Source organism: Nuphar pumila, chromosome 4 (genome assembly GCF_984573655.1).
Source record: "Nuphar pumila chromosome 4, dmNupPumi1.hap1.1, whole genome shotgun sequence".
Lineage (NCBI taxonomy): Eukaryota > Viridiplantae > Streptophyta > Magnoliopsida > Nymphaeales > Nymphaeaceae > Nuphar > Nuphar pumila.
In genome coordinates, this window is record NC_143252.1 from 135,791,232 (window position 1) to 135,811,775 (window position 20,544).

The following is a 20,544-nucleotide window of genomic DNA, read 5'->3' on the forward strand; positions in this document are numbered from 1 at the left end:
GATGTGCACAAAAGTAGAAAGAGAAGGGAGAGAGAGTGAGAGGGTTGATGTTCATGGCCTTCTCCAGGGAGAACTTTTTGTCTCGCTTGATTTCTTCTCTAGAGAGAGAGAGGATTTTACAGTGTTTTACAGAGAAGGAAAAAAAAGAAGATGACAATGAAAAGTTCAAACAGACATTTTTGATAGCTTAGGTTCGTTTCGCGGGATGACCATCGGATCGCCAGCTTACCATCGGATCGTCGACTCATCATCGTTTCGCCGGATCACCATCAGCGAAACGATGAAGGTTCGTTTCGCTGTGTAGACTTTGAAGAGTCAACATCATCCTCGACTTTCTGGATTGAAGACATGTTTGTCCTTTTTTTGAACCGTTTTTTTTTTTTTTTTGAATGAAGGGCATTTTTATCATTTTCTCAAACCATCGTTTTATAAGAAGAAATTCAAGAAAGGGTACTTAAGTCTATGCAACTACACCAGGCTCCAATGCTAAGTGATGTCAACATATACGGGAATATGAGCCCCATGTGCTTGTATATGTGGTGTTCATTCAGACCCCCCGAACACAGACGTGGGATTCAGTGAATCATCGGGGGAGAACATACACCACCCTCCCGAGAGAGAGAGAGGTGTTGTAAAATAATATAAGGGCCTCTCATTGGTAGTATCGTAAGGAACACCTCTTACCTGCTCAGAACTCTTTCTTTTGCTTTCGGTAATTAAGTTTACAGAAGCCTAATACATAACAAACTTCTGTTCAGTCGCATCTGTTTTCAATTATTTAGGATAAATGTTCATCTTTTAAGAAACCGCTCGAATGATTACAGGAGTTACTTTTTATATAACTTTTTCCTTTTCTTTAAACTATTAAATGTTAATACTTGGAAAAAAGATCAGGTGCAATGTGATTGCACACTTAGTGTACGTGCCACTGCACCTGATCGCGCTCCATCTTGGGGATAGGGCCTGTCAGTTGTGGAGCCCTAGAAATGATGGAGGGCGATCGGTGCAGCGACAGACTAAAAGTGCAATCACAGTTCCGTTTTTTTTTAATATTTTTAAATACTATTTTGTTAGTTGTAACATGTGTCATGTTCTGACACGTAATACCTTTTAATTATTTTTTGGCCCATTCAAAACGATTCACTTCAGTATCGGTATCGGGCCTGAATTCACCTGAATCGTTGGGCGAGCGATTCAGGGACGATACCGATATTGACTAACATTGGGTGGAACAAGAGATGCGTTTCTTGGACGTCAGCCACCCATGGAAGAAAAAATGGAACACTCGATCCGTATGTACTTTTTTTTAGGGAGAAATCTATATATGAATACGATGCCAGTTTTGAAGACATGCAGATAAAATAGTGTTCAGCCATCCTGGTCATCATTCTTTTGATGTCAAAGCTCACGAAATGAGTTCTTGATTTCCACATCCCAAACACCATCGTTGGCTTGTGTATCTCAATTAAATGGGCCTCATATATATATTTTTAAAGCCATTGATTCTCTAACTGAACGTCTAAAAATGTGCAAAATTAATAGCTGAAAACAAAGGCAAACCTATTGCATCTGGTATGTCATTGATCACATGAATGAGCTTCATCGGAGGGGCCCGCTCATGGCCACCATCGGTACCCCTGACCTGATCCTCATTCTCCCAAAGCTATCGTACATGGCGTTTATGACACCTGCCCAGTGGCCCGGCGGGCTTGGGAGAAAAGGTGCTGACCCTTCATCCTAGGTTTGACCAAGGTTGCCAGATTACGAAGCGAAAGCTAGAAAGCGGGGAGCGGAGAATAAAATAAATAAATAAATATAAGAATTGAATGGGAATCAAAATAAAATACAAATAAAAAATAAAATAAAAATAACTATTCTTAAATTTCATGATTTTTTAGTATAAAAATTAAATTTTTAAGATAATCTAAAAATAGTGACTACCAATTTAGAGACAGAAGAGGAAAGTGAGTGCAAAGTGTGAGAGGGAAACACATAAAAAATAGAGTGAAAGAACATATAAGAAGAATAAGCAAAGGACGAGATTCTCATCAAGTTTTGGAAGCGAGGAGTATCATCTTTCCGAAGCGAGTTTTCGGGAAGCGGGCTTCCCACCTATCTAAAAAGCTTCCGGTACTGGTGCTTCCATAACAGCACCGGAGTTAGTTAGTTAGGCCCATTAAGTGACCAGGTGCTCATTGAGGGTTCTTATATATATATATATATATATATATATATATATATATATATATATATATATATATATATATATATATATATATATATATATATATATATATATATATATATATATATATATATATATATATATATATATAAAGAGAGAAGAACATTTATCATTCAACATTACCAAAATACATCCAACCGAATATTGGATGAGAGAGGAACATAAGAGTAAGACAGCCACCATCTAGATGGTGACTGTGCACAGTTCAGAGTACAAGTATATATATATATATATAAAGAGAGAGAGAGAGAGAGAAAATTAAATATGGTTTATGGAGAAAAGTTTTCATTTAAAACCTAGCCTTTTGCCAGATATTTCAAGAAGAGTTTCAGGTTTTATTAAAATACATTTCAAGACCCAACTTTTAACTAAAGTTGTTCGATAAAGAGACCTCAGATAACACCGCGGGGTCGCCAGTGTAGCTAGCAGGGTGGATGTGAGGGTGCTGAGATGAAGACACCAGATCAAACCCATGAGTGGAAGGGTATGTCTGTAGCTTTCAAAGGTGGGCCATTTAATTAAGGCAGGTTGGTCATGGGTTCTCACCCGAAGTTTTCCTCGCTTCACCAAGGGTTCTTCATAATAAAAAAAATAAAGAAACCTCATGATGTACGTAACTCAGGCTAAACTCTGTTCTTTTTTTTTTCAAAGAAAACAGTCAATTTGACAAGTGCCAAAAAAAACACAACCACAATCTGAGAAACCCAACCCAGGTGTCAATTCACAACCAAGTTAATTAAATGGTGAGTTATGTATAATAAAATTATTAAATTGCTCCTAGCCTTCTATTGCATAAGAAACTAGGCAAAATACACATTTTCAAGCTAAAGGTTATGGATGTTATGTTATATGGATCTTAACCATGAGATCAGTTCTAGCAAAAGCTTGCCTCCTGAAATGTCTTTTTAAATAGATTTTTTTTTTTCTTGACCACCACGCAAAAGGTTAGACTCTATACAAATTTCTCTGTTTTTAATTGCAAAAAAAAACTAAGTCGATTAAAATATTCGTGGTTAGGAAAACAGGAACGGTGAAGTGCAGAAGGGCCAGGTTAGCAAACGACTGCCCTGGTCTTCAACTGCAAGTTGGTGTGTGGATAAACATAGAGAGAGAAAAAGTGTTGGTGTCTGAACATTGTAATCTATTTCCTTGACCAAGCAGTACATGCTTGAATTCAAAATTCTGATCTCTTTTTGAACCCACAAGGAAGTTTCATCAAGTGCATCCAAACACTCAATTTTCCATGATCACGGTAGCTCGCAGTGTTGTGAGAGGCGTACGCCTCAGTACCTGAAGCGTACGCCTCAGAGGCGAGGCGCACGCTCAAGGTACTGAGGCGTTGCTGTGATGCGCCCCTCATCAACCTCCAACCAGTTGTGACCACCGACCACCGGAGTTGCTGTGCTGCAGCTGCTGCTCAGTCTTCTCCGACCACCGGACGACCGGCATATCCCTCGCTTCCGTACCAGCTGGGCGGTGGTCCTTCTCTTACTGCCTCCCCTCCCACCGCTTCACTTCCATTCCAGTTGTGAGAGGCGTACGCCTCAGAGGCGAAGCGCAGGCTCAACGCCTCGCTTCGCCTCATCGCATTTAACAACCTTGGTAGCTCGCATCTTCGTCGTCCTATAAATACCACAACCGTTCTTTATTAGGTAAACTCATCATTCCCCATACAAATTAAGCCACCTTGCTCTAGTCTTAATACACTTTAGATTGCAAAGCCTATTCATTTCCTTCAATCCAAGGCCTTCTAAACTCTACCGTTGAGGCTTTCATCCCAAACAAACCATCTCTCTAGAAACCACCCTTTTAATCTAGGAGAGCAATGGCTGCAACATCACCACTGTCTCAGCATCAGACACCATTTTATGGTAGAATGATCACTACAAAAAAATAGTTGATTAGCGACGGAATTTAGCGACGGAGTTATATCGTCGCTACTTAGCGACGGATTAACGAGAGAAATGAATCCATCGCTATATTTGTAGAATTTTACGAAACTAGCGACAGATTATATTCCCTCGCAAAATCCGTCGCTACTTAGCGACGGATTGTGCGAGAGAATATTTTGTCGCAATAAATACGACAGTTAGCGACGGAATTGCGACGGCTAAAATTCCGTCGCAACATAGCGACGGCCTAGGCGACGAAATATTTTCTGTCGCCTTTTTTGTTTTTTGAATTACGATGGCTTAGCGACGGAATTAATCCGTCGCTAAGCCGTCGCTAAATGTCGCATTACCCCTAATCCCACCCCTCTTTTTCCTTTCTCCTTTCGCTGCTCCCGCCCGCCGCCCTCTCCCTCCTGCCGCCCTCTTCCTTCGGCCGCCCTATACATCCCGTCGACCTCTCTGCCGGCCCCCATCGTTCGCCGGAAGTCGATCTCCGTCAACCTTCCGCTGCCGCCGTCGCTGCCCGGAGCAACCGCAGGTACGTATTTCACCTTAAATGGATTGGAGGTCGACCCCCTGCGTTTTCCGGCAGGGGGTCGACTCTGCCAGGCGGTCGACCACGGTAGGTGGTCGACCCTCTGCCGTGTCCGGCCGGGGGTCGACCCTCTGCCGTGTCCGGCCGGGGGTCAACCCTGGTAGGGGGTCGACCCCCTGCCGTGTCCGGCCGGGGGGGGGGGGTCGACCCCCCGCCATGTCCGGCCGGGGGTCGACCCCCCGCCGTGTCCGGCAGGGGGTCAACCCCGGCAGGGGGTCAACCCCTTTTGATGTCCGGTAGGGGGTCAACCCCCTGCCTTGTCCAGCCGGGGTCGACCCCCTGCCGTGTCCGGCCAGGGGTCAACCCCCTGCCTTGTCCGGCAGGGGGTCAACCCCTTTTGATGTTCGGCCGGGGGTCGACCCCCTGCCGTGTCCGGCCGGGGGTCGACCCCCTGGTTTCTTGCTCTTTTTTTTCTTTTTTCAGAAATTAGGGTTTTTATTTTATTTTTATTGTTTAGTTTTCTTTGATTTTCATTGATTAGGATTTTTTATTTTGATTTTCATTTATTAAGCAATTGAATCAAATTTCTTAAATTAAGGCTATTTATAGTTAATTTAATTAGGGTTTTTTATTTGATTTTGTTTTATTAGGGCTTTGAATCAAAATTTAAAAATTAGGGCATTTTATAGTTAATTTGATTAGGGTTTTCTTGGATTTGATTAGAGCTTTTATTTTTATTTTCTATGATTAGGGATTTGAATCATAATTTTTTTAATTAAGGATTTTTAGTTAATTTGGTTAGGACTTTAAATCAAAATTTTTTAATTAAGGCTTTTATAGTTAATTTGATTAGGTTTTTTTTATTTATTTAGAGTTTTTATTTTTATTTTCTATAATTAGGGATTTAAATCACATTTTTTTAATTAATACTTTTTAGTTAATTTGATTAAGGATTTTTTTGTATTTGATTTGGGCAGGTTTTTTCCTTGTTTGATTAAGGTTTAAATTGTGGCTTTTTTATTTAATTTTATGGTTTATTTTTCTTATAGTTTATGATGTTTTGGTTTATTTATAATTTATTTTCTTGTATTTTAAGGTTTTATGATTTAATATGGTCGAATAATTTCATGGTGACTTCATTTTAAAACATCATTTTTTTTTGCAGATTTCTCAACAGAACTCGCTTGTGCCCCGCCACCCGTGGTAAGTAAGTGACAAAAATAATGCAAATCGGGTAAATACCCGTGGTGAGTAAGTGATGCAAGCGCATCACATGTTATTTAATTTATTGAATATAACACTTTATTGTTCACACACTCACTTAGTTGTTGATATCTAGGACTACTTTGTTGGAGTTCGGAGATCATGCTGAGCATGATTTTAATGTATGAATATGGAAGTGTTCTTATTTTTGGAGTACGGAGTCCATGCTATGCATGGTAGTAGTTAGTAGGATATTGAAGTATGTTTGCTGCAGGTACATGTTTGATATTTGTTTGATATGAATTATTTCGATGTATTGCAATGTTTGATGTGATTGTATCCATGCTTACATGTAGTTACTTTCAATTTGATTATGTCTTCCATGTGAAATTGTGTACTGAAAGCATGCTTCAAATGAATGTATCGTGTCATGAATAGTTTGCACATGAAAATATTAAGTTATCAATGCATGCATCATAATTCTTGTGATTGTATGACATCATATATTGCATGATAAATTTGATATTTTCTTTATCATAGTATTCTGATGGTTCTCTTTTAACTGGTTAGGATATTATTCGTAACATCATACGACAGAATGACTGCAAACCGTGAATGAATGTACCGTAGGATAGTGGACAATGAGTTATCGCATGAATATATGGATGGTGTCGACAGTTTTATTGAATTTGCAACGGCAAGTGTCAGTACGGTAGATCCCACAGGTCGGATTAGGTGTCCCTGCAAGATTTGTAAGAATAATCGATTTGTAGAACCTCATGGCGTTAGACATCACCTATACAGGAAGGGTTTTGTGAGTGATTATCAAAACTGGACGTTTCATGGAGAAGAATTTAGAAACGATTTTGATGCACGGGTGAATGTGGTGCACGATAATCCATATACGAATTTGATATTTGATGCTGCAGGAACAGAACTGGGTTCTGCTATGAGTTCTAGTGATGTAAGAACTGTCGTAGATGAAGAATCACCAAACGATGCAGCTAGTAGATTTTATGATTTACTTAGAGATGCTGATGAGCCACTTTGGAACGGTTGTGAGAGTCACACTATCTTGTCTGCAGTTCTTCAACTAATGAATTTGAAGTCCGAGTATAATTTGATTTTATAAGTATTGTAACTCATCAATATATAATATTAATTTTATAAGTATTGTTGCAAATTTGTGTACTAAATCTTTTGTCATTTAACTTCGCAGGAAGCAGAAAAAGGAGGCAGTGTACCATATAAGGATGTGTTTGTAGAAACACATAAACGGAAGACCACGGGAGTCTTCGTATCAGAGAAGGCGAGAACGACAACGGTATGTATTAATTCTATTAATAATCATTGCAATATATATGCAAGTCATCATAATGTTATCATTAATTATTAATGAATACTTTAAACATTATTTTGTAGGAGGCATATGAGCAACAAATGGTAGAGCGATATGGCGAAGACGCTACTCAGCATCCATCATTTGATCCTACAGCATGGGTGACTGCAGCAGGTGAACCCAAAAAAGGTCGCGTGTTCGGGTTTGGGAGTAATATGAACACTTCACCAGTTATTGGTTCTTCCAGTTACGGCTCACCAACTTCTTGCGCCGACATAAGCTCCAAGCAGCCGACTATTCTTTCCAGTGATGATGTACGCGAGATCATTAATGAATCACTGAATAACTACTTCCAATACACTGTCGCCCCCTTTCTCCGAAATGAGATCAAGGCCGTTGTTCAGGATAGGGGATCTTCGATTCTAGGTCCCTCTCAGGTATAATCACATATATAGTTTTTTTGACTGTCTTAAAGCACATCTGAACATGGTAGAATCACATATAGAGTTTTTCTAGATGCCTTAGAACACATATGAACATGCTATAATCACATATTCAATTTTTTTACTGCCTTAGCACACATATAAGCATGATAGAATCACATATATATATATATATATATATATATATATATATATATATATATATATATATATATATATATATATATATATATATATATATATATTTAACTTTTTGTCTGTCTTAGAGCACATATGAGCATGATAGAATCACATATAAAGTTTTTTTGATTGCATTAGAACACATAAGCATGCTATAATCACATATTCAGTTTTTTTACTGCCTAAGAACACATATGAGCATATTATAATCACATATTCTGTTTTTTGACTGCCTTAGCACACATATGAACATGCTATAATAACATATAGAGTTTTTTAACTGCCTTAGAACACATATGAACATGTTATATATCATTTATGATAGAATCACATATAAAATTTTTGGCTTTGCCTGCCTTAGAGCACATATGAGCATGCTATATTCACATATTCAATTTTTTTACTGCCTTAGCACACATACGAGCATGATCGAATCACATATATAGTTTTTTGCCTGCCTTAAAGCACATCTGAGCATGGTAGAATCACATATAGAGTTTTTTTATATGCCTTAGAACACATATGAACATGCTATAATCACATATTCAATTTTTTGACTGCCTTAGCACACATATGAGCATGATAGAATCACATATAGAGTTTTTTTATTGCCTTAGATCACACATGAGCACATGATAGAATCACATATAGTGTGTAATTTATTTCATTATATTTTGTTTATCAATACTGACTGTTCTTTTCTTGTGTAGGCTGCTAGCGATAATCAGGGTAGTGGAGCTGAAGGGACAGATAAAGACAATGAACAAGAAGACGCACAAAATCTTGGCGATGATTAGAGGACTGTGTTGAAGAAGTTCTATTTTTTTTATTTTTCCTAATTATAATTGTTGAATTGTAAATAATTAAACTTCTTAGTTTTAAGGTGGAACGATTAATTATTATAGATACTTGTTATATGAATTTTTTTGTGTGGTTTGTTTTTTATTTACAGGAAATATAAATTGTACGGTTCTCGGTAATTAATTTTTAAATAATTTTTTTTTTATTTTTTTTCGTTTTTGCGACGGATTAGCGACGGATGATTCCGTCGCTATTCATATTAATCTAGCGACGGCTTAGCGACAAAATTAAATCCGTCGCCACGCCGTGGTCGCCGTTTAGTACCGGCGGATTGGCGACGGAATATAGCGCTCGTTATTCCGTCGCAATTAGCGACGGACTTGGCGACGGAATTATTTCGTCGCCAGTTAGCGTCGAAATATTCGCGACGTAAGCATACTGTCGCCGCGTTGTCGCTAATCCGTCGCTTGTTAGCGACGGATTAGCGACGGAATGTGGTCGTCGCTAAGCTACTGCTTTGTTGTAGTAGATCACCATTCTAAGCATAGATGGAGGTGGAGTCAGAGGGATCATTCCAGGGACCATCCTAAGCTTCCTTGAATCACAACTTCAAGTAATATAAACATATATCCTTTTTTTTCTTTTCCATCACTTGGTGTACATTTATTATCAGCATGGGTTTATAGTAGTGCAGAGATCAAGTGAACTGAGCACTTGCATTGGCTCGTCCTAAACTCATTCATGTAGCTGGTTCACCGAATCGTGAGCAGCTTATTTAGCTTCAATGGTTTGAGCCTGAACAGGGTGCGTTTGGCTAAGCTCACCTTGGATGAGCTTGCGTAGATAAAATATATAGGTTTATGTCAAAAAATCTAACTTAATATAGTTGGATAGCTTAGTTGGTTCTTAAAATTGAGGTTCTCGGTTTAAATCTCATTTGGTTTTTGTCTCTTTAATTAAAGTACATGTACTCTTTTTCGAAGAAGCCAGCTCGTATTTGGCTAATCTTGCTTGACATCGAGCTCAAGCACAGCAAGGCTAGTCTAAACATGAGCACGAACACAAACACCTTTCAGTGCATTTTCTGCTTTGAATTAATCCGGTTAATAGATGAATCTCTTTTTTTTTCAAAGATAACATGAACTTGTTAATTGTTGCGCGGCACCCTCCGATCAACTGAGCAGTGAAACAAACTAAATATTTTCAGAAAAGGAAAACAGAGCAGAGAAAAATCAAAGGCATATGAATTTGAAATATCTCAAAAAAAAAAGCAAAACAAACATACAGTATCAACATTTCTTGCACTGCATAATTATGCGGATCCATTTTTTCATGCCCATCAAAAAAAATCTTCCACTTTGAATTAACCTGATTAATAAGATCATTATTTTACACCCACTCGGGTTGCCCAAGTGACAGCGGGCATAGGGATAAAGTGATGAAACCCCGATTGGATTCCTAGTTTGGTTTAGGGTGGGGTAATTGAAGGCGGGGCATGTGTTTGAAAAGGAGGAATCAAACCTCCATTTATGTATCACAACATGCTATATCTTTGAGTTATTCTAACTCCCTTCTTCTCAGCAGTGAATCTCTCAAACCTTTATAGAGATCTCTATTTCTCTGTTTTCATTTTCGTTCTCCTATACACGATGTAGGGGGATTCATCACATTTTATGGAGAAATATGCCACCCTCTTCAATAACCACCTCACTATATAACTGTACACCAAGAGTCAATTACTGTGGTGGGCCGGTGGCCATTGGATTTTATTGTGAGACCCAATGGTCAATTTTGGATCTAATACCTTGATCAATACTTTGGATCCAATACCTAGATCCAACATAAAGTACTTGGGTGTGCGGGTGCCTTTAACTGGTGAGCCCCATAAGGTCTTGGGTGTCGGTGACCTCACCAAGGGGGGAAGCCCATTATAAATGACCCGGGCCAAATTCTCAACCAGGGTTCTTCATCATTTTAAAAAAAAATTAAGATCTTTCTTTTTTCCTGCAAAAAAAATATGCATTTATTATTTTTTAAAGCAAAAATTAATTTATTAATGACTCGTTATTTTCTTATTGAATAGGAATTGGATGGGAAGGATGCGAGGATCACCGATTATTTTGACGTCATAGCAGGAACCAGCACCGGTGGTCTGGTGACAGCCATGCTCAGGGGCGTAGCTAGGGGGGGCAGGACTGGGCTGTAGCCCAATCCTGCCTCCCCAAACAGTTAAAAAAAAAAATTTAAAAGCCCAGTCCTAGCCCTGCCCTGATTCCATATGAAATAGATTTTTATCCATTTTTTAGCCCAGCCCAGCCCTTACTGCAGCAAATAGTTTGATTTGTCCATATGAAATAGATTTTTATTAATAATTGTAGCCATTTTTTATTTTATCTCAAAAAAAAAAAAATTTCGGGGGCGCTGCCCCCGAAACCCCGACTATCACACAAATAATTTTTTTTCTACACCCCTGTTTGCCCCCCCCCCCTCACATGAATCCTAGCTACACCCCTGGCCATGCTTACCACACCTGGTGCAGACAACCGACCTCTCTATGCAGCTAAAGATGTGGTCCCGTTCTATCTCAAAAACTGCCCTAAGATTTTCCCTCAGTCTAGGTAACTAACATATCAAGTATTAATTGCTTCAAACACAGTAAATTTGGTAGTGCTACATTTCAAACACGAATCCCATCATATGGCATACGATAGGATCCATCCTATGTTGATCTTAGCCATCCAACTAACGTCCCTGATGTGGACATATCTTAGCCATCCAGATGCATCAGTTGGATGTCTAGGATCAACATAGCTAGGGCATCAAATGTCATAGGATAGGACTTCATGTTTTTCATGCGAGTTGGTAATGGGTGTAATACTTGATTGGTGATAATTGAGGGAATGCAGATGTTCCCTTGCGACTTACAGTGTACGGTTGCGCTAGAGTCTGTTTTGCTTTTGTTGAGTCTGATGTAAGCTGCCCGGTTCAGGTGAATCAATACCCCGAAGGGGCAGCCCGTATACTTGAACTGTAATAGCCTGCGGGCAAAATTGTGAATAAATTAAATGCGTTGAGCTTTCTTTTGTTCACCCTCGTTGTGATTGCTTCTTGTGATTGCAACTTCTCTCCCTCTATTCTCTCTTGCTCTCTTGCACTCTGATCATAAGCTTCCGCGACCGGCAAGCGAGCTGACGAGTAGGCTTGCGGCAGTAAGGAAGGATCGTCGCGTCGCGCTGGCCCATTGAAGGAAATAGGCCCGTGACAAGTGGTACCAGAGCCCGTTTTTGTGCTGGGGAAGGGACTCCGGAGTCGGTGTCGACAGACACGCCGACAGGCTGCGATTTGTGAGCAAGACATCGTGGCGCCTTATCAACACTTGCGCAACACCAGAGGCAAGGCAGTTGTCGAAGCTGAGGAGATGGGTTCACCTCGGGGCCAAGAAGAGTTGGCTGCAACTGTTAACAAGTTGGTGGAAGATGTGACTTCACATGATGAAGCGATTTCACGCGCATGTGAATCATTCAATGGATTGAATGATGTGGTGGCGAGCTTGCAAGAGCAGGTGAACTTACTAATGGGGCAGGTCACTTCGTTGACGACTACAGTGACCGATCTTGAGTTGAGGAACCATACGTTGCAGCGGACGGTGACCCTGAATGGTGGAAATGGTGAGAGACCATCAAGGATTGATGTACCTAGACCCGCAAAATTCAATGGTTCTCGCGACAGCAAGGCCATTGAGAACTTCTTGTTCCAAGTAGAAGACTACTTGGATATCCAAAATGTGACCCTTGAAGATCTGAGGATCAAGGCTGCAGCGGCCTTACTTGATGGTGATGCTATCGCTTGGTGGAGGCGGAAGCGCAATGACATGGAGAGGGGTCAATGTATGATAGACACCTTTGACGACTTCAAAGTAGAGTTGCGCAACTACTTCATGCCAAGAAATGCGCAGAGACAGGCTTACCGGATGGTTCGTGAACTCAAACATACTGGTTCGTTGCAAGACTATGTCCGAACGTTCCAGAAGCTTATGCTGGAGATACCTAACATGCCAGAAGACGACATGCTCAACTGGTTCATTGTGGGACTTCAACCATGGGCACAGTCCGAAGTCGAAAGGAGCAACCCCCGTATTTTGGAAGATGCATATGTGGTGGCAGAGCGCTTAGTTGATACTCAGCGCAAACCTTTCACCCCATCAACCAAAGTTGGGAAGAAGCCTGACCACGGAGGCAAGAAGGATGAGCAGCGCAACGATAAAGGTGAGGCGTCGACACGCCATCAATCCGAAAAGAAACAGAACTACACAAAGCATAACAACAGCAACAAGGGTGCGGTTGTGACATGTTGGTTCTGTGGTGATAGACATATCACCCGGCAATGCCCAAAGCGCCTTGTAAAGGACGACGGGCAAGCCAATGCTGCACAGGAAGAATGCAGCGATACTGAAGGCAGTGACACTGAGACCATGCAACCGAGGATGGGCGCCATGCGATCGATTAATGCAGCTAGAAGTTGCGCAGCTAAGAACATGCAGGTCAGTAAGGAACTTATGTACGTAGAAGTCATTATGAATGGAAAGTCTACTTCGGCAATGGTAGACTCCGGGGCCACACACAACTTTGTCTCGCGGGAAGAGGCAGAGCGGTTGGGCTTGAAAACTGGGCCAAAGAAGAAGACTATTAAAACAGTAAACTCTGAGGCCAAGCCCATTCTTGGTGAAGCAAGAGATGTGGCTACTCAAGTGGGGAGTTGGGTCGGCAAAGCCAACTTCTCTGTGGTGCCCCTGGACGATTTCAAGGTGATTCTGGGTATGGAGTTTCTGCGAAGCCAGAATGTGATGATGCTGCCAAAGTTTAACACGTTGACGATCATGGGATCAGACCTGTCCCACACAGTGCAGTGCCTTACGCAGAAAGGCAAGTCTTCAGTGTTATCAGCAATGCAACTGAAGAAGGGTGTCAAGCATGGGGAGCAGACATTCTTAGTTGCAGTGCGTGCAGATGAAGGGAAGGTAGAAGCAGCAGTGCCGCCGACCCTAGCCCCTCTATTGGAGGAGTTTCGGGGGGTGATGCCTCCGGAATTGCCAAAGCGTCTTCCGCCAAGACGCGAGGTCGACCACAAGATTGAGTTGACCCCGGGAGCAAAGCCTCCCGCAATGGTTTCATACCGTATGGGGCCAGCAGAGTTGAAGGAGCTGCGCAGGCAGCTAGACGAGATGTTGGACGCAGGCATTGTTCGTCCATCAAAAGCCCCATTTGGTGCCCCGGTCCTTTTTCAGATGAAACATGATGGCTCTAAACGGTTATGTGTGGATTACCGGGCCTTGAACAAGGTCACGGTGAAGAACAAGTACCCATTGCCATTGATAGCAGACTTGTTCGATCAGCTAGGCAGTGCCCGTATCTTTTCCAAGCTAGATCTGCGATCGGGTTACTGGCAGGTGAGGATTGCCGAAGGTGATGAGCCGAAAACAATTTGTGTCACCCGCTATGGTGCTTACGAATTTCTAGTAATGCCATTCGGGTTGACAAATGCTCCAGCCACGTTCACGACTTTAATGAACCAGATTTTCTACCCTTACTTAGACAAGTTTGTGGTAGTCTATCTGGATGATATCGTGATCTACAGCAGTAACATGGAGGAACATGTCGGGCACTTGCGAACAGTGTTTCAGGTGCTGAAGGAGAATGACCTCTGTGTTAAACGAGAGAAGTGTCTCTTCGGGCAGGAGGAGATCAACTTCCTTGGCCACGTTGTGGGGCGTGGTGTGCTGCGTATGGATGGGCAGAAGATAAGGGCCATCCAGGAATGGGTTCCGCCAAGCAAAGTGCCAGAATTGCGGTCATTCCTCGGCTTGGCAAATTATTATCGGCGTTTCATCGAAGGTTATTCCCTCATTGCTGCGCCCCTCACAGATTTGTTGAATAAGAATCGGGTATGGCTCTGGACAGGAGCGTGCCAAGATGCCTTCGAGGGCTTGAAGAAAGCCTTAGTGAGAGAGCCAGTGCTGCGACTGCCTGATCATTCGAGACCCTTCGAAGTCCACACTGATGCCTCAGACTTTGCCATTGGCGGAGTTATTATGCAAGACGGGCATCCGATCGCATATGAGAGTCGTAAGCTGAAGGATGCAGAGAGGCGGTACACAGTGCACGAACGTGAGATGACCGCCATTGTGTATTGCCTCAGGACCTGGCGGCACTACCTTTTGGGTGCCGAGTTCATCGTCAAGACGGACAATGTGGCCACGAGCTATTTTCAGACGCAAAAGAAGCTGACGCCCAAGCAAGCTCGATGGCAGATGTTTTTGGTTGAGTTTGACTTTGCCTTAGAGTACAAGGTTGGAAAAACCAATGTTGTGGCGGATGCTTTGAGCCGTAGGGCTGAATTAGCTGCTGCGCGCGCAGAGCCTTCTGAAGTGCATTTGGAAAGTGCATTGCTGAGCCGCATCCGCGAGGGTACACAGCAGGATCCGACCGCACAACACCTTGTTTCTCTGGCGCAGGCAGGGAAGACTCGACGATTTTGGCTACAGGATGGCCTCCTTGTAACAAAAGGGGGACGCATCTTTGTACCACGGTGGGGAAGCCTTCGCCGAGAGCTACTCAAGGAGTGCCATGATACACTATGGGCCGGCCATCCTGGTCAGGAGCGGACCTTAGCACTTCTTGAGCGCGGCTACTATTGGCCGCAGATGAGAGACGATGTTGAGGGGTATGTGCGGACATGCCTCATCTGCCAGCAAGATAAGAGGACAAACCAGAAGGCTGCCGATCTCCTTGAGCCTCTACCAATTCCAGAACGTCCTTGGGAAAGCATCTCTATGGACTTCATTGTTAGTCTGCCAAAGGTAGAGGGCCTCAGTTCTATTTTAGTCGTGGTGGATCGTTTCTCAAAGTATGCCACCTTCATCTCAGCTTCCAAGGAGTGCCCTGCAGAGAAGACTGCAGAGTTGTTCGTAAAGCATGTGGTGAAGCACTGGGGCATACCAAAGAGCATTGTGAGCGATCGCGATGCTCGCTTCATGGGCAAGTTCTGGCGTGAAGTATTTCGGTTACTTGGCTCTGATTTGCTGTTTTCAACAAGCTTCCATCCGCAGACAAATGGGCAGACAGAGCGCATCAACGGGATACTGGAGCAGTACCTTAGGCACTTTGTTAGTGCCAATCAGAAAAATTGGGTGAAGCTCCTTGATGTGGCACAATTTTGTTATAATCTGCAGAAGAGCGAATCTTCAGGCCACAGCCTGTTTGAGATAGCCACGGGGCAGCAGCCACTGACCCTGCACACTCTTGCCGCGCAAGAAAAGGGAAGGCCATCCTTCGCCTATCAGTTTGTTCACGACTGGCACGAGCAGAATGAGTTGGCGAAGGCATTCTTACACAAAGCGGCGAAGAGAATGAAGAAGTGGGCGGACAAACACCGTCGGCCCGCAGGGTTCCAGGTTGGGGACGAAGTGTTGGTGAAGTTATATCCTGGTCGCACAGGCATCTTTCGCGGGCGGCACCGCGGACTACTCAGAAAGTATGAGGGACCCTTCACCATCACAAAGAAGGTGGGCAAGCTGGCATATAAGCTGGAGTTGCCCCCAGACTTCAAGGTGCACCCGGTGTTCCACGTGTGCAACCTCAAGCAGTTCCATCCAGATGATGGAGACCCGGAACGCAATGTGCCGGAACGCAATGTGCCGCAACGCGCTCCCATCATGCAGAGGTCCCCGGCAGCACAATGGGCCGAGAAGCACCTCAGTCAGATCCTTCGCCACAAGGTCAACTACTTGGGGCAAGCGAAGAAATACTTGGTGCAGTGGGAGGAAACAGCGGAACCAACGTGGGCGCCTGCATTTCGAATGAACAGCCGCTACCCGGCTGAAGTCAGGGCTTACCACGAAACAGATGGCGCCGAGGACGGCGCATGATTTGAAGGGGGGAGCATGTTCCCTTGCGACTTACAGTGTACGGTTGTGCTAGAGTCTGTTTTGCTTTTGTTGAGTCTGATGTAAGCTGCCCGGTTTAGGTGAATCAATACCCCGAAGGGGCAGCCCGTATACTTGAACTGTAATAGCCTGCGGGCAAAATTGTGAATGAATTAAATGCGTTGAGCTTTCTTTTGTTCACCCTCGTTGTGATTGCTTCTTGTGATTGCAACTTCTCTCCCTCTATTCTCTCTTGCTCTCTTGCACTCTGATCATAAGCTTCCGCGACCGGCAAGCGAGCTGACGAGTAGGCTTGCGGTGGTAAGGAAGGACCGTCGCGCCGCGCTGGCCCATTGAAGGAAATAGGCCCGTGACAGCAGACGACCCATGAATAAGGTCAAGAAGCTGATGCGTGCAATGGCTGGACCCAAATATGATGGCAAATATCTTCACCAGCTCATCAGAAGCAACCTTGGTGATACCAAATTGCACCAAACTCTAACGAATGTGGTCATCCCAACCTTCGACGTCAGACTCCTTAAGCCTACCATCTTCTCCTCCTATCAGGTAGCCATCATTATCACCACGGTCATGATTTTCTTTTCTTTTTTTTTACTAAAATGATGGGAAGATCTCGATGGTCATAATCAGTATATAATGAAAAAATGTACAAAAAGATGCCTAATTTTGGCTTACTTACAAACACATGCCGAACTTTTGAGATATTATTAATACACCCAGTTATCAAAATAATTCCCAAAAGTTAGGTAGGCCAAAACTTGGGCATGTTTTTGTAAAATTTTCGTATATAGTTAATTACTAGAGCATAAGATCATGTGATGACTCGCATTGGAGGATTGACTTGGTGTTTCTATTGCTATTTTGCTCAGCTTAAAAAGAATCCCACAAAAGATGCACTCCTTTCTAACATATGCATCAGTACGTCTGCTGCCCCCACCTACCTTCCTGCCCATCATTTTGTAACCAAGGATGAAGAGGGAAAGACTATTAGAGGCTTCAACCTTGTTGACGGAGGCGTCGCTGCTAATAATCCTGTAAGTCTTGCACTACATGCCCGTTTCTATGTAATTACTTTTGACGGTTGATTACATTTTCTTTTTTAGAAAAAATGTGAAAAACAATTCTTAAAAAGTAATTATATTATTTTTATACAAAAACTAAAAGCGTATCATTTCAGAAATGCCATTTTAGCTTTTGGGGGTATCTCAATCATTTATTTTTATTTTTTGATAATGACGAGGAACCCTCGCCAATTCCTCGTCAAAGCAAGAAAAACTCCGGGTGGTCCACCTCTAAAAGCTATGGACACACCCGTGAAACCGCAGGGTTTGATCCAGGGTTATGCTAGCTTAACTCTCTCTCTCTCTCTCTCACAGAGACAAATTTGTGAGAGTATCTAAAGTGTGCATCTCATCTTAATTAATTATTATTATGTTTTTGGATAGACAATCATTATTATATAATTGTTGTTGCTATTTATTTTTGTGCAGACTTTGGTAGCGGTAAGTGAAGTGATTCGAGAAATCTTCCAACGAAATCCAAATTTCTTCCCTGTCAAACCCATAGACTATGGAAGGTTTCTGGTTATCTCTCTTGGAACAGGAACAGTCATCCCTAAAAAAAAAATACAGTGCAACATCAGCTGCAAAATGGGGTGTTATGGGCTGGCTGGTGAATAGCGGGAGCAGCCCGTTGATCAACACTTTCACTCATTCAAGCGGGGACATGGTTGATTTCCACGTCTCTGTGGTCTTCCAAGCATTAAATTCTGAACAAAACTATTTGCGAATCGAGGTATGAAAAATATTTTCATGAATTCGTACATCATCGAGTCTATTACGCTTGCAAATGACATCATCGAGTCATATTTTGAAAATCTCATGATTTTGTTGCAAGATTCTCACAAACTGATGATACTGTCCCTAGAAAAAGATTATATTTTGAAAATATCACCTATTCTAAAAATATTATATTTTTATCATGTATTATCAATTATCATGTGATTAGGGTATTCATAATTTTTTAAATACTGTTAAATTTTCAATGTTTTCTTTATTTTTTTCTATATTTTCTTATATAATTTAAAATTTAAATATAACAAATTTTTAATTTAGCATAAAATTTTCCTTTACCCCGAATATCTCGAAAGCAAGGTTTGTTACCATGATTTTGTGTGCGTATTCATAAGGCTTCTTGCAGCAAGAGACTATTAAATTAATTTTTGTCAAACTTTAATTATATGGGTATAAATATAGGATGACACTTTAAGCGGGGACACAGCTTCAGTCGACATAGCAACCAAGAAAAATCTAACCAACCTGGTGAAGGTTGGTGAAGCTCTCTTGGAGAAACCAGTTTCACGTGTGAACTTGGAGACAGGAGCCTATGAACCCGCACAAAACGAGGGCACCAACAAAGATGCACTTATCAGGTAGCATAATTCCGCAATTGTTCTGTAGCTAGTATGGAAATTTTCACTGTTAATCTAACAATATCTTACTCTTTTAATTGTTGAAAATTTGAAGGTTTGCGAAATTATTGTCCGAAGAAAGGAAGCTTCGGCAACTGAGATCTCACAAGGCCCACCATTGAAGATTCATCTTGAAGTATTACTCATATGATTCTTTGTGTATACCATTGTGTAATCCAATTGTCGATATATCATATTACATTACATTTCTTCAATTTCCTTGAAAGCTTTATTGTAATATTTCATCTCTTATGTATAAAAAGACCATACCTTCTTATTCTATCAGTGTTTCTTTTATTTTTATAACCCAATAATGTAGATTTCTATTTTTTTGAGAGACAAATTGATGCAGAAGAAATGGGATGTGTGAGGCTAAGGAACAATCCGGGAACCCTACAATGACGATGGTGTCCCTAGACCAAGGTGGGTCTGGATCTGGGATCCGACCCCCTGGACCAGTTTTGGGCCAGGAGACCCATTCAAGTGTTTGGGCCAGTCTTGGGTCTAGATTTTCACAGGTCTTGGGTCTAAAACACAAAATAAACTACCCTGATCCGGCATACAGTACCCTCCCACTATGCAAAATAAATCCTAACGGTTGTCAGAACTAATAAAAGAATAAAACAAGCTATATTGATTAAAAATCTAACTATGCAAAATTCGGTTCCAAACAAAATGTGATCTTGTATGTTCAAAATTGAAGCCCGGACTCCTCAAGCTTGGTGTGAGCTTGGCCTTTGCATTCGGATTTGATGGCTCATTTTTCCAGAATGTGCTTTCTTCTTGAGCTCGCCTAATCAGATTGTATTAATCATAGAGCCTCGAATGAGCAATGTGTTTTGCAATATCAACCATGATCCATTGAACAATTGGGGGCCTAATTAACATTCGATAACACAAGGAGGTAGTGAATTGACCGGATGTAGAGTACTTCCAGCAAGGAGCGTCAGACGGATCCTTGGGCTTAATTAAGGCCAACCTTTGCATAAGTTCCATCCATTAATCCAACGCTAACGGAGAAGGATTTCTGCGAAGTTAGATATCCCATCCAAAATGAGTTGTTGCCCCCTCCATGTTGGTGGCAACCCAATATAATGCTGAAAATAGTTCTCTAAGCATCCGTCTATGCACCAAGCATCCTTCCAAAATAAGGTACTCGTCGACCCATCACCTAACGATATGTACAAGGCTTCAACAAAATTAATGGGTAAGCATTTGGACACCCCAAATCCACATCGAAGGCCAGCCATGTAACTTGTATTTGTGTTTAACAACCACCGTCCATGGCTTGTCAAGAGAGATGATTGACCAAAGTCATTTGATGAGTATAGCTTTATTCCAATGGCCAACCTCCCAAATACCAAGACCACCTTTCTCCTCGGTTCGGGTGATGATTTTCTATTATACCAGGTGCACCTTCTCCTTATGTGTCTTCTTGGACCAGATGAAATTTTGGAAGGCTCTGTTGATATGCATTCTAGTCTTGGATTATAT

The 20,544-nt window shown here is 41.9% G+C and overlaps 1 pseudogene across 1 annotated transcript; it reads left to right on the forward strand.

Moving 5' to 3' along the window:
• The first annotated feature begins 280 nt into the window (after positions 1 to 280).
• LOC149841191 (patatin-like protein 2) lies at positions 281 to 19,276 on the forward strand (annotated as a pseudogene). Its single transcript, XR_016431689.1, has 9 exons — positions 281 to 286; positions 9,168 to 9,251; positions 10,722 to 10,798; positions 11,152 to 11,256; positions 16,940 to 17,126; positions 17,450 to 17,614; positions 18,071 to 18,374; positions 18,836 to 19,011; positions 19,106 to 19,276. The product of XR_016431689.1 is annotated as a patatin-like protein 2 (transcript).
• The last annotated feature ends 1,268 nt before the right edge of the window (positions 19,277 to 20,544 follow it).